Here is a 12436-nt window from a genome sequence, read left to right as displayed (position 1 = left end):
TATCCCCAATTTTTTTTTAAAAAAAAGCAAATTTTTTCTCAGTTTAGGCCGATATGTATTCTTTTACATATTTTTGGTAGAAAAAAAAAAATCGCATTAAGCGTATATTGATTGGTTTGCACAAAAGTTATAGCGTCTACAAAATAGGGGATAGATTTATAGCATTTTTAAGATTTTTTTTTTTTTACTAGTAATGGCGGCGATCTGAGATTTTTATCGGGACTGCGATATTATGACGGACACATCGGACACTTTTGACACATTTTTGGGACCACTGTCATTTATACAGCGATCAGTGCTATAAAAATGCACTGATTACTGTAAAAATGTCACTGGCAGGGAAGGGGTTAACACTAGGGGGCGATCAAGGGGTTAATGTGTTCCCTAGTGTGTGTTCTAACTGTAGGGGGAGGGGACTGACCTAGAGGAAATGACAGATCGTGGTTCCTAGCTATTAGGAACACATGATCTGTCACTCCTCACAGAACAGGGATGAGTGTGTTTACACACACACATCCCTGTTCTGCCTCTCGTGGCTGGCGGTCATCGCAATCATCGGCCACGAGCATTGGCACCCCCGCGTGTGCGCCTGCTATTCGGATCCCGCGAGCCGACGTATAGCTACGACGGCTCGCGGGTTCGTGCCGAACTGCCGCAGCAGAATGATGGCGGCTGGTCGGCAAGCGGTTAAAGGGGATGTAAACCCCATTTATGAAATTTGACCTGGGCACATCTATCTGTAGTGTTTACTTATCTCTCTTAAAAGCCCTAAGTCCTGTGTCTTTCTACTGCTCGGTTCTTTTGCTAACAACATGATAACTTAGCAGACAGCTTGTCTATTCACAGCTCTGCACATTTCTTCCTTCCTCTGCCTATGTGGAGGGGGGGTGTGTGCCTTTCCTCCAATCAGCTGTCACACAGTGTATGCAAAGAATCCACACCGGTGCTGAACAGGAAGAAAAAATCTCTAACACAGTGTTCACTTTCTAAACAGTCTAGAAAGATGAAGACAGAAGATATACATGTAAAACGTATGTAGGGAGATTTCTTTCATCCCTGTGTATCGTCTGAGGCTGTTCACTTCACTGGGTATATGTTCTGGTACAATGTTTTTTTTTTGAAATATGAAAAAGGGAAAACCCAGATAACGAATTCCCACGCAGCGGATATGTACAAAAAACATAAGAAAAAGGTTTACATGAAAGTACATAGTGAAACATATTTTAAGGGTGTATTTTATCAACTGACATTGACCTGTCAGCCAGGGCTGGAGGTCAGTGCGCTATGCCCAAGCCGTGAGGCCCAGGGGCTAAGGCAGATAAGGGTGAGCGGTGTTGTCCGCAAAACAGGGAAGAGGGAGACAAACAAACACGAGAAGAGAGAAAAAAAAAGGAAAAGATAAAAAAAAAAGGGAAAGAACATATACAACAACGGAGGGGGAGGGAAGGAGGGAGGTAAGTGTAGAACCGAGCGGCGGGCGAGAGGCCCAGAAAGAGAGGAAATGGGAGGGGGAAAAAGGGGTCCCCCAGGCTGGAGGCTAGTTCAAGTTGAATTTACAGACCTAGACTAGTCGGATTTAGATTAGGGAGTGCGTAGGACCACCACGGGGTCCATACCTTAAGAAATTTTGCATGGGAGTCGTGGAGGACGCTGGACATTTTCTCGTGGATCATGAGGGTCGTCAAGGAATTCTTCACCTCTGCGAATGAGACAGAAGGTTTTTTCCAAGCCCCCGCTATTGTTCGTTTGGCGGCAATAAATAAGTATGTTTCACTGGGTATATGTGAGGGTTTACATCCACTTTAATGCTATAGTAGACTGTCAGAGACTGCAGACATGAGGTGGAGACTGGAGACAGTCAGAGACTCAGAACATATAACATGGGACTGCTAGAGATCACCATCATTACAGCCTCCTTCCAAATAAAGTTCCTACTCCTCATATAGGCTGTTGGGCCTCAAGGTCTACACAACAGCCACCAAACGGCCCTATGTGGCCCCCAGGCTGCAGGTTGAGCACCAGGGATCTAGAGTAACAGCAACGTGTAGTGCACGTCATACACAGGAGGATAGGAAGCGATGCAAATTATTAAGCAATGATGTGTGAAATGCGTCTTCTACTGGCTGTCCTGGGATAGTGTGTGGTTCCTGTATTTTAATAGGATATTTTCAATAGAAAAGTTTTGATTTTTATTTGTTTTGTAGTGCCGCCATCTTCCTGATTCCTTCATACTGACTACAGGTGCGAATGGTGCACAAACGCACCCAGGGTGTAATGTCTGTAATAAAGTCAGAGGAAAGGCCAGTCATGTCATGATTGATTCTGCATGGTCACAACCTTCCAAGATTAAAAAAATTGCAAAACTCCGCTTGTTACCATTCTTCCAGCACACCATGACAAAACGTCGTATATAGGAGTTCGTTTTTTGTACACCTGAACATATGTTTATAATGCATGACGAATCATTCCGCTTCTCTAGGTGGTGATCGTTTATTTTACGAGCAGCATTTTTGTCACAAATGTTTGGTCATGGTCATAGATGTCAATTTTAAGAGAACCAGTCACCAACAGGTGTTTGTAATAATCCAGATCTCCACTCTGGAAATAATAGAACAGTGCAGCCCCATCTATCAGAGATGACTTGTTTTTTATTTGCTTGTATTCTCTCCCTGTCAGACCAGAAAGGTCGGGGTGTAAGGTCCTACTTGAGCTCAGGCACAGAAACGCTGTCATATAACATACAGCGCTGTCATATGCTGTCAGGATTACAAGAAGGAATATGAAATGGTTTGGAGCACTGAGCTCAGACAGGAGACAGGTCAACCCCAATGGGGGCATCATAGCCTTAATCCCCATACACACTATACAATCCTTGTTGTCAGATTTACCAAAACCATGTAGTGCAAGGGTCTGCCTGATTGCATACAAATTGAAACTCCTAAGCTTTGACCTCATATTATATGGTTTCAGTAAATCTGAACGAAAAAATCTACAGAAAATTGGATAGTGTGTATCCAGCTTAACAGTGAGATGACATGTCTGTACAGACAGGTAGAGAATACAATTAAATAACAGCACACACACCTATTCCTGAGAGGGACGGCTGCACTAATATAACAATGCAAAAGTGGAGATTCATATTATTAAAAATGCTGATTCCTGCAGAGGCCAGATTAAGAATTATAACTCTTAAATTATAATTAAGAGTTGGTTTAACACGGTATTTAACCCAAAACCAAAACTGTACTATATTGCAGCTTCCCAATCATTAGATGTGGTGGCTGTATCAGGTTTTTTTTTTCTTTTTTAAGGCTTTCCCCCCCTCTGTTTTCACCAGATGATCTGGCCAGTAACACACCTCCTGTATTACAGCGCCCCTACTCTGGATGAAGAAGCACAGGAGGCACAGCAGACAACAACATTGTCACTCTGGGGGGAGGGTATTGTTAAAGGAACTGCAGTCTGCTCACATAATTTGTAATAAAAACATCTTTACCATTCTGAATCTTCCCTCCAACCACTTTGCATATTATTTTATATATACTGCAATTCTGTACTTGCCAAATATGCTGCAGGAATCTCTCTCCACTGAGTCTCGCTGCAGCCATTTTAACTGTGAGCAGCTGAAGCTGCTGCCTGTTCACTTCCTGGATTTACACAGACACACACCTCCAGCTCTGCCTCTCTCACTTACTCTTACTGGCAGAAAAAAATGTTTTACTATCCAAAGTTAGAACAACAAGGGCAGATTTAATAGATGGAAAGATGAAAAAATTACCTTAGTTCCGCTTTAAATATATTAGCAGATTTAATTACACTAACAACTCAATGCCAAACTCCAGCCCACACTTTATAATCAGTTACAGCAAAACTTTTTTTTTTTTTTTTTTTCTTCCTTTTGGGATAAACATTTTACATGAATAAATAAAAGCTGATCATTTTAATCACTCCTGCCAGTGTTGGCCCCTTTCACATGGGCTGTCCATTCAGGTCCACCTGTCAGTTTTTCAGGCGGATCTGATCAGATGCTCCATTCACCTCTATAGAGTGGTGGATGTCGGCGGTGACATGTCTGCTTGACACCCGCTGTTATCCAATCCTGTCCATGAAATCCAGACGGATGGGGACCCTATTTTCCTTCCATCTGGAGCAGGGATCTCCAAACTATGGCCCTCCAGTTGTTCAGGAACTACAATTCCCATCATGCCTAGTCATGTCCGTGAATGTCAGAGTTTTACAATACCTCATGGGATGTGTAGTTCCACAACAGCTGGAGAGCCGTAGTTTGGAGATCTCTGGTCTGGAGGATCGGATCGGACGAAAATGGACAGGTCCGTTTTCATCCGATCTCTCCATAGAGGAGAGCGGGGCTCTGACAGGTCCGTCTCTGCACAGTATTTGGAGAAGGACCTGTCATCTGCCTGCTCAGTGGGGATAAATGGATCGATCCCTGCTGAGAAAGCAAAGTCCGCCGGGTGGAGAAGCCTGTGTGAAAGGGCCCTAAAAGCGGTTATAAACCACCACAAACTAGCACATTATGTGAACATCAGCTGAAAACGAAGACTTCCAGTGATGCAATGTCATCGTTGGAGACGGCGTCCATTTTCACCCATCTTATTTCTGGGTTCGCGGACCCCGGCTCTGTGACTGGCCGGAGCCGTGATGATGTCACTCCCATGCATGCGCGCAGGAACTGCTGGTTACAGCACAGGCTCTGAAGGAATGGCACGGGTGGCCGTTCCTTCAGAGCGCATGTGCCAGTGATGTCACTGGCTGCATGTACACTAAATATCTCCTAAACGGCGCACGTTTAGATGTTTTCACTACCTATAGGTAAGCCTTATTATAGGCTTACCTATAGGTAAAATTTAAAGATGGAAGTTTACTTCCTCTTTAAGTGGTTTGCAAAGCAGGGAAAAGAAGCAAATCAATCTGTAGTAAAAAGCAGCACATATTACACACGACACATGTCATTAGTACAGTGTATTTTATTGGCACTGATCACTGTATTAGTGTCACTGGAGATGTCAGTGGCAGTTAGTTCCCACAAAGTGTTAGATTACAGTCCATCTATAAGTCGCTGATCGCCTATATATATATATATATATATATATATATATATATATATATATATATATACACATATACAGGGCTTTTTTTCTCAAACAATAGGTGCTGGAACTCAACCACGACCCCCCAAAACCCCTCCCCCCACACCCACACACACCCTCCAAATCACATCAAATAGTGGGTGTGGTCATATTTCACAAACAGTAAAAGGGTCTTAACGGGGCATTAAATATCAGGATTGCATTACATACAGAGTGCAGAGTTCATGGGGGTTACACACAGAGTGCAAAGCTGTCACTTGTAAACACAGAAACCAGACTTCTGTGTTTACAAGTGATTGTGGTGAGCCGGTGTTCTGACATATACTGTCCTCCTATCGGATAGTGTCCGCTCCGTACTGCGCAGGCGCAGCGCTTGCGCAGTACGGAGCAGAAGGAGATGCCGAAAGTGTCCCAAGTTGATCAGCTGACCATCAGCTGTACACGGCGCTTCGGCACTTCTTAGCGATGGCAGTGTAAGAGGGCCCCTCGCGGGCTCGCTTCGCTCGCCACGCTTCGGGCACGGCCTAGCTGCGCTCGGCAACTATTTATTCTCACTCTATGTCCACTTGGATAGTAGGGAATGAACCTGGACATAGGGTGAGAATAAAAGCGCAGGCGCCGTGTACAGCTGATGATCAGCTGTTAAACTTCGGAGACTTTCGGCGTCTCGTTTGCCCTCTGTACTGCGCCTGCGCAGTACAGGGCGGACCCTATATGATAGGGGACTGTATTTGACAAGACACCGGCACCAAAGGGTCTGAGCCAGAGGTGGTGGAACTGAGTTCCACCAAGTTCCCCCTGAAAAAAAGCCCTGTGTATATATATATATGTACACACATATATACATACAGTGGGGCAAAAAAGTATTTAGTCAGCCACCAATTGTGCAAGTTCTCCCACTTAAAAAGATGAGAGAGGCCTGTAATTGTCATCAGTGGTATACCTCAACTATGAGAGACAAAATGTGGAAACAAATCCAGACAATCACATTGTCTGATTTTTGAAAGAATTTATTTGCAAATTATGGTGGAAAATAAGTATTTGGTCACCTACAAACAAGCAAGATTTCTGGCTCTCACAGACCTGTATCTTCTTCTTTAGGAGGCTCCTCCGTCCTCCACTCATTACCTGTATTAATGGCACCTGTTTGAACTTGTTATCAGTATAAAAGACACCTGTCCACAGCCTCAAACAGTCAAACTCCAAACTCCACTATGGTGAAGACCAAAGAGCTGTCGAAGGACACCAGAAACAAAATTGTAGACCTGCACCAGGCTGGGAAGACTGAATCTGCAATAGGCAAGCAGCTTGGTGTGAAGAAATCAACTGTGGGAGCAATAATTAGAAAATGGAAGACATACAAGACCACTGATAATCTCCCTCGATCTGGGGCTCCACGCAAGATCTCACCCCATGGGGTCAAAATGATCACAAGAACGGTGAGCAAAAATCCCAGAACCACACGGGGGACCTATTGAATGACCTGCAGAGAGCTGGGACCAACGTAACAAAGGCTACCATCAGTGACACACTAAGCCGCCAGGAACTCAGATCCTGCAGTGCCAGACGTGTCCCCCTGCTTAAGCCAGTACATGTCCGGGCCCATCTGAGGTTTGCTAGAGAGCATTTGGATGATCCAGAAGAGGATTGGGAGAATGTCATATGGTCAGATGAAACCAAAGTAGAACTGTTTGGTAGAAACACAACTTGTCGTGTTTGGAGGAGAGAGAATGCTGAGTTGCAACCAAAGAACACCATACCTACTGTGAAGCATGGGGGTGGCAACATCATGCTTTGGGGCTGTTTCTCTGCAAAGGGAACAGGACGACTGATCCGTGTACATGAAAGAATGAATGGGGCCATGTATCGTGAGATTTTGAGTGCAAACCTCCTCCCATCAGCAAGGGCATTGGAGATGAAATGTGGCTGGGTCTTTCAGTATGACAATGATCCCAAACACACCATCCGGGCAACGAGGGAGTGGCTTCGTAAGAAGCATTTCAAGGTCCTGGAGTGGCCTAGCTAGTCTCCAGATCTCAATCCCATAGAAAACCTTTGGAGGGAGATCTGCATGGAGGAATGGGCCAACATACCAGCAACAGTGTGTGACAACCTTGTGAAGACTTACAGAAAATGTTTGACCTCTGTCATTGCCAACAAAGGATATATAACAAAGTATTGAGATGAACTTTTGATATTGACCAAATACTTATTTTCCACCATAATTTGCAAATAAATTCTTTCAAAAATCAGACAATGTGATTGTCTGGATTTGTTTCCACATATTGTCTCTCATAGTTGAGGTATACCTATGATGACAATTACAGGCCTCTCTCATCTTTTTAAGTGGGAGAACTTGCACAATTGGTGGCTGACTAAATGCTTTTTTGCCCTAATATATATATATTATATATACCATAGTTTCTCTATGACTTTCATGGAAACCAATCAATATACACTTATTGGGATTTTTTTTACCAAGACATGTAGCAGAATACATTTTGGCATAAATTTATTAAGAAATTAGATTTTTTTTTATTAAATATGTTTTATGGCAGAAAGTTAAAAACCATTTATTTATTTTATTTATTTATTTATTTATTTTTTTTTGGTCTTTTTTTGTTTTTATATAATAAAAAAAACCCAGTGGTGATCAAATACCACCAAAAAAAGGTGGTATTTGTGTGAAAAAAATTATATAAATCAAATTTGGGTACAGTGTCGCATGAATGAGCAATTGCCAGCTAAAGTAGCAAAAAATGGCCTGGTCATGAAGGGAGTAAAATCTTCCAGGGCTGAAATGGTTAAAGCAGAACTAAGGCCCCTTTGACACTGGGGCAGTGCGAGTGTTAGCGGTAAAGGGCCGCTAGTTTTAGCGTCACTTTTAACCCCCGCTAGTGGCTAAAGAAAGGGTTAAAAGCGCCCATGTTGCAGGGCTGCCGAAGGCGTTTTGGAAGTGGTGTATACACCGCTCTGACACCGCCCCAAAGATGCGGCTTGCAGGCCTTTTTTTTCCCATCCTGCAAGCGCACCGCCCCAGTGTGAAGGCACTCGGACTTTCACACTGGGGTGGCTTGAGAGGAGCTTTTTATCTTCAAACCACACATGTGCGGTATCGTTAGAGCGAGAGCAATAATTCTAGCACTAGACCTCCTCTGTAACTCAAAACTGGTAACCTGTAGAAATTTTTAAACGTCGCCTAGATTTTTTAGGGTAAAAGTTTATCGCCATTCCACGAGCGGGTGCAATTTAGAAGCGTGACATGTTGGGTATCAAACTACTCGGCGTAACATTATCTTTCAAAATATAAAAAAAAAAAATGGGCAAACTTTCTTGTTGTCTTATTTTTTTAATTCAAAAAAGTGTATTTTTTTTCCCAAACAAATTGCGCTTGTAAGACCGCTGCGCAAATACGATGGGACATAAAGTATTGCAACAACTGCCATTTTATTCTCTAGGGTGTCTGAAAAAAATATATATAATGTTTGGGGGTTCTAAGTAATTCTCTAGCAAAAAAAAATATTTTAAACACCAAGTCTGAAAAATAGGCCCGGTCCTTAAAATTACCACCTTAATCAGCCTCAGAACCTGTGCAATTCATATGTGTTCGGTTGTAAAAGGATGAGGTAGCAACTCTATAGTGTCCCCATTGGAAGATATCCCCTCTCTTGCTGTTCTGGTGACAACACAAAGTTTGGGATTTTCTTTCACTTTCACTCTTGGTGATAATACCGATCAGGACGAATAGAAAGGGTGACACTAACAGGTGCACAGACAGCAATAAAAACTTTGCCTTTTTATAGTTTCAGACTTTTGTGGGTCCTTGAAAACAAACTAGCCGTTCCACACAGTGCGATTTCACCTAGGCCAAAACCCTCCTGCTAAAAACAGAACACCTGTTCCCAGCTGGAATGAACTGCAATGTTCAGGTCATGGCCTGCCGTAATCCTCACAGTGTCATTTCACTGGCATCTGGACGGACAGGACTGTAGGATCCAGCCAGTGTAATATTGCGGCTCATTAGCAGGAGCATGACACTGTGTAATTTACTAAAGCCCACACACCCTGTCCTGCTTGGGGCATTCTATAATCCCCAGACACACAATGCCCAAATGACAGATTAATAAAACTGACAGAGCAGCAGGAAGTAACAAAACTCTAAACCCGGCCTAATCCCGACACTCCATCCCTCCACAGACTGCCAGACACAGGCCCAGCCATACACTGCAGGCCAATCAGTCCAAACTCATTACAGCAATACAAACCAGATGTCCTGTGTGGGGTTAGAATTGCTATCTCTGTCCTAAAATAATGATTTTATCTGCTTTCATTGTCATCATTAACCACTTCAGCCCCGGAAGGATTTACCCCCCCCTTCTTCACCAGAGCACATTTTGCGATACAGCACTGCGTCGCTTTAACTGACAATTGCGCGGTCGTTGCGACGTTGCACCCAAACAAAAATTGACGTGCTTTTTTTCCCACAAATAGAGCTTTCTTTTGGTGGTATTTGATCACCTCTGCGGTTTTTATTTTTTGCGCTATTAACAAAAAAAGAGCGACAATTTTGAAAAAAAAAAGCAATATTTGCTATAATAAATATCCCCAAAAAATATAAAATAAAAAATAATTTATTTCTCAGTTTAGGCCGATATGTATTCTTCTTCATATTTTTGGTAAAAAAAAAAATCGTAATAAGCGTATATTGATTGGTTTGTGCAAAAAGTATAGCGTCTACAAAATATATTTTGTATATATAGATTATAGATTTATGGCATTTTTATTATTAATTTTTTTTCTTATTCGTAATGCAGACAATCTGCGATTTGTATTGTGACTGCGACATTATGGTGGACACATCGGACACTTTTGACACCATTTTGGGACCATTGTCATTTATACAGCGATAAGTGCTATAAAAATTGCATTGATTACTGTGTAAATGATGCTGGCAGGGAACGGGTTAAACACTAGGGGGCGATCAAGAGGTTAAGTATGTCCTAGGGAGTGATTCTAACTGGGGGGGATGGGCTACCACTGACATGACAGCGATCAATGCTCCCGATGACTGGGAGCAGTGATCTCTGTCATGTCGCTAGGCAGAACAGGGAAATGCCTTGTTTACAAAGGCATCTCCCCGCTCTTCCACTCCGTGACACGATCGCGGACCCCCCGGCGGACATCAGTCACGGAGTACGTGGCGGCCACGCGCGCCCACAATGCCGCCATTTAAAGTTCCGCTCGGCGGATAAGGACCCCCCTCTACTGCGCAGGCGCTGCGCCTGTGCAGTAGGATCCGGCGGAAATAGCCGAAGATAAATAGGGGAAAATCAGCTGTACACGGCGCCTTCGCTCGCCAGACTTCGGGCACGGCCTCGCTTCGCTTGGCTCTTTTAGATTCCCCCTCTAGGTCCACTTGGATGGTGGGGAAGGAACCTGGACCCAGAGCGCAGGCGTCGTGTACAGCTGATTGTAGATTTTGTCGTTCGGCTATCTCCGGCGGCTGCTAGTAGTTGGTACTGCGCAGGCGCTGCGCCTGCGCAGTACAGGGGGGGAACTTATCCGCCGAGGGAACTTTCTCGGCAAGATACCGGCCATACATTATACAATTTTCTTGTACAATTTCCATTTAGATTTACCAAAAACATATAATATGGAGGTCAAACCTAAACACGTTCAAATTGTATGCAATCAGGCAGGCCCCTGCACTACATAGTTGAAGGTAAATCTAAAGGAAATTGAATAAAAAAATTTGTATAATGTGTGGCCAGCTTTAGAGAGAGAGCTGTGCATGATGTCATAAGCCTAGGCTTTTTACCAGACAGGAAACAGGAAGTGGGCTGTATAAGGTATTTACTGGCAGAAAAAAAAATGTTTTAGTATTCAAAGGTAAAACAACAAGAGCAGAAGATTTAATAGATGGAAAGATGAAAAATGACTGAAATTCTACTTTAACCACTTCAGCTCCGGAAGATTTACCTCCCTCTCTTCATGACCAGGCCACTTTTTGCTATATGGCACTGCGGCGCAGCTTTCTTTTGGTGGCATTTGATCACCTCTGCGTTTTTTGTATTTTTTGCGAAATAAGCACAAAAAAGAGTGACATTTTTGAAAAAAAAAAAATTCATTTTTTACTTTTTGCTATAAAACACATCCAATTAAAAATGTAAAAATATCAAATTTCTTCATCAATTTAGTCCAATATATATTCTGCTACATGTGTTTGGTAAAAAAAAAAAAATCCCAATACGCGAATATTGATTGTTTTGCGCAACAGTAATAGCGTCTTCAAACTATAGGATATAGTTATGGAATTTGTATTTATGTATTTATTTATTAGTAATGGGGGCGATTAGTGACTTATAGCGGGACTGCGATATTGCGGCGGACATATCGGACACTAACTGATACTTTTGACACTTTTTGGGGACCAGTGACACTAATACAGTGATCGGTGCTAAAAATATGCACTGCCACTGAACTAATGACACTGGCAGGGAAGGGGTTAACATCAGGGGTGATCAAAGGGTTAACTGTGTGCCTAACTAGTGCTTTTTTTTACACTGCGGAGGAGGTGCTTTTACTAGGGAAAGGCAGAGATCCTAGTACCTGCTTTGCAGCAACACAGATCCCATGCCTTCCTTACTGACAGAACGGCCATCTGCGTTGTTTACATGGGCAGACTGCCTTTCTGCCTTTGTACCAAACGATCGGCGGGTGCTGGTGGACATCGAGTCCATGGTACCCGCCGATTGACTACACTGTGAATAATCACAGGGGGAGCAAACTGGCGTCGGCATGCTTTTGCGCCTGCTACCCGGAAGTGCGGTATCACGTATATATATGATATACAGATATATACGTGATCCTGTGGAAAATGGCCGCCCTGTAGCAGTAAAACTGCTATAGGGCGTTTGGCAAGTGTTTAAAGTAGAACTATAGCCAAAACCTTATTTTATATTTTCATTTTGGATAGAGAAAGGGAGGGTTATAACCCCTGTCATTTTTTTTTGCCATCTGTGCCCCATTGGGGGGATTTCCCTTCACTTCCTGTCCCATAGCCAAACAGGAAGTGAGCAGAAAATCCTTCAAATTAAGGGAATCCATTGGGGACCCGCAGGTCACCAGAACTAGTGTCCCCATTAGAAGATTTCCCCTCTACTAATTTTCTGGGGACAACCCAACATTTGGGATTTTCTTTTACTTTCACTTTCAATGATAATGGTCAACAGGTCAAATAGAGAGGGCGAATCTCCCTAACGGAGGCACAGACAGCAATAAAAACTGACAGGGGTTCTAAACCATGTGCACTCTGTCCAAAACTA

The 12436-nt window shown here is 43.2% G+C and overlaps 1 protein-coding gene across 1 annotated transcript in view; it reads right to left on the bottom strand.

Annotated features, from left to right (window-relative positions):
* PALM3 (paralemmin 3) overlaps positions 1–12436 on the bottom strand; it is an 82419-nt gene that overhangs the window by 55953 nt on the left and 14030 nt on the right. The window lies entirely within an intron of this gene.

The sequence above is a fragment of the Aquarana catesbeiana genome, linkage group LG03 (assembly GCF_042186555.1).
Source record: "Aquarana catesbeiana isolate 2022-GZ linkage group LG03, ASM4218655v1, whole genome shotgun sequence".
Lineage (NCBI taxonomy): Eukaryota > Metazoa > Chordata > Amphibia > Anura > Ranidae > Aquarana > Aquarana catesbeiana.
This window is presented reverse-complemented; position numbering and strand designations above follow the sequence as displayed.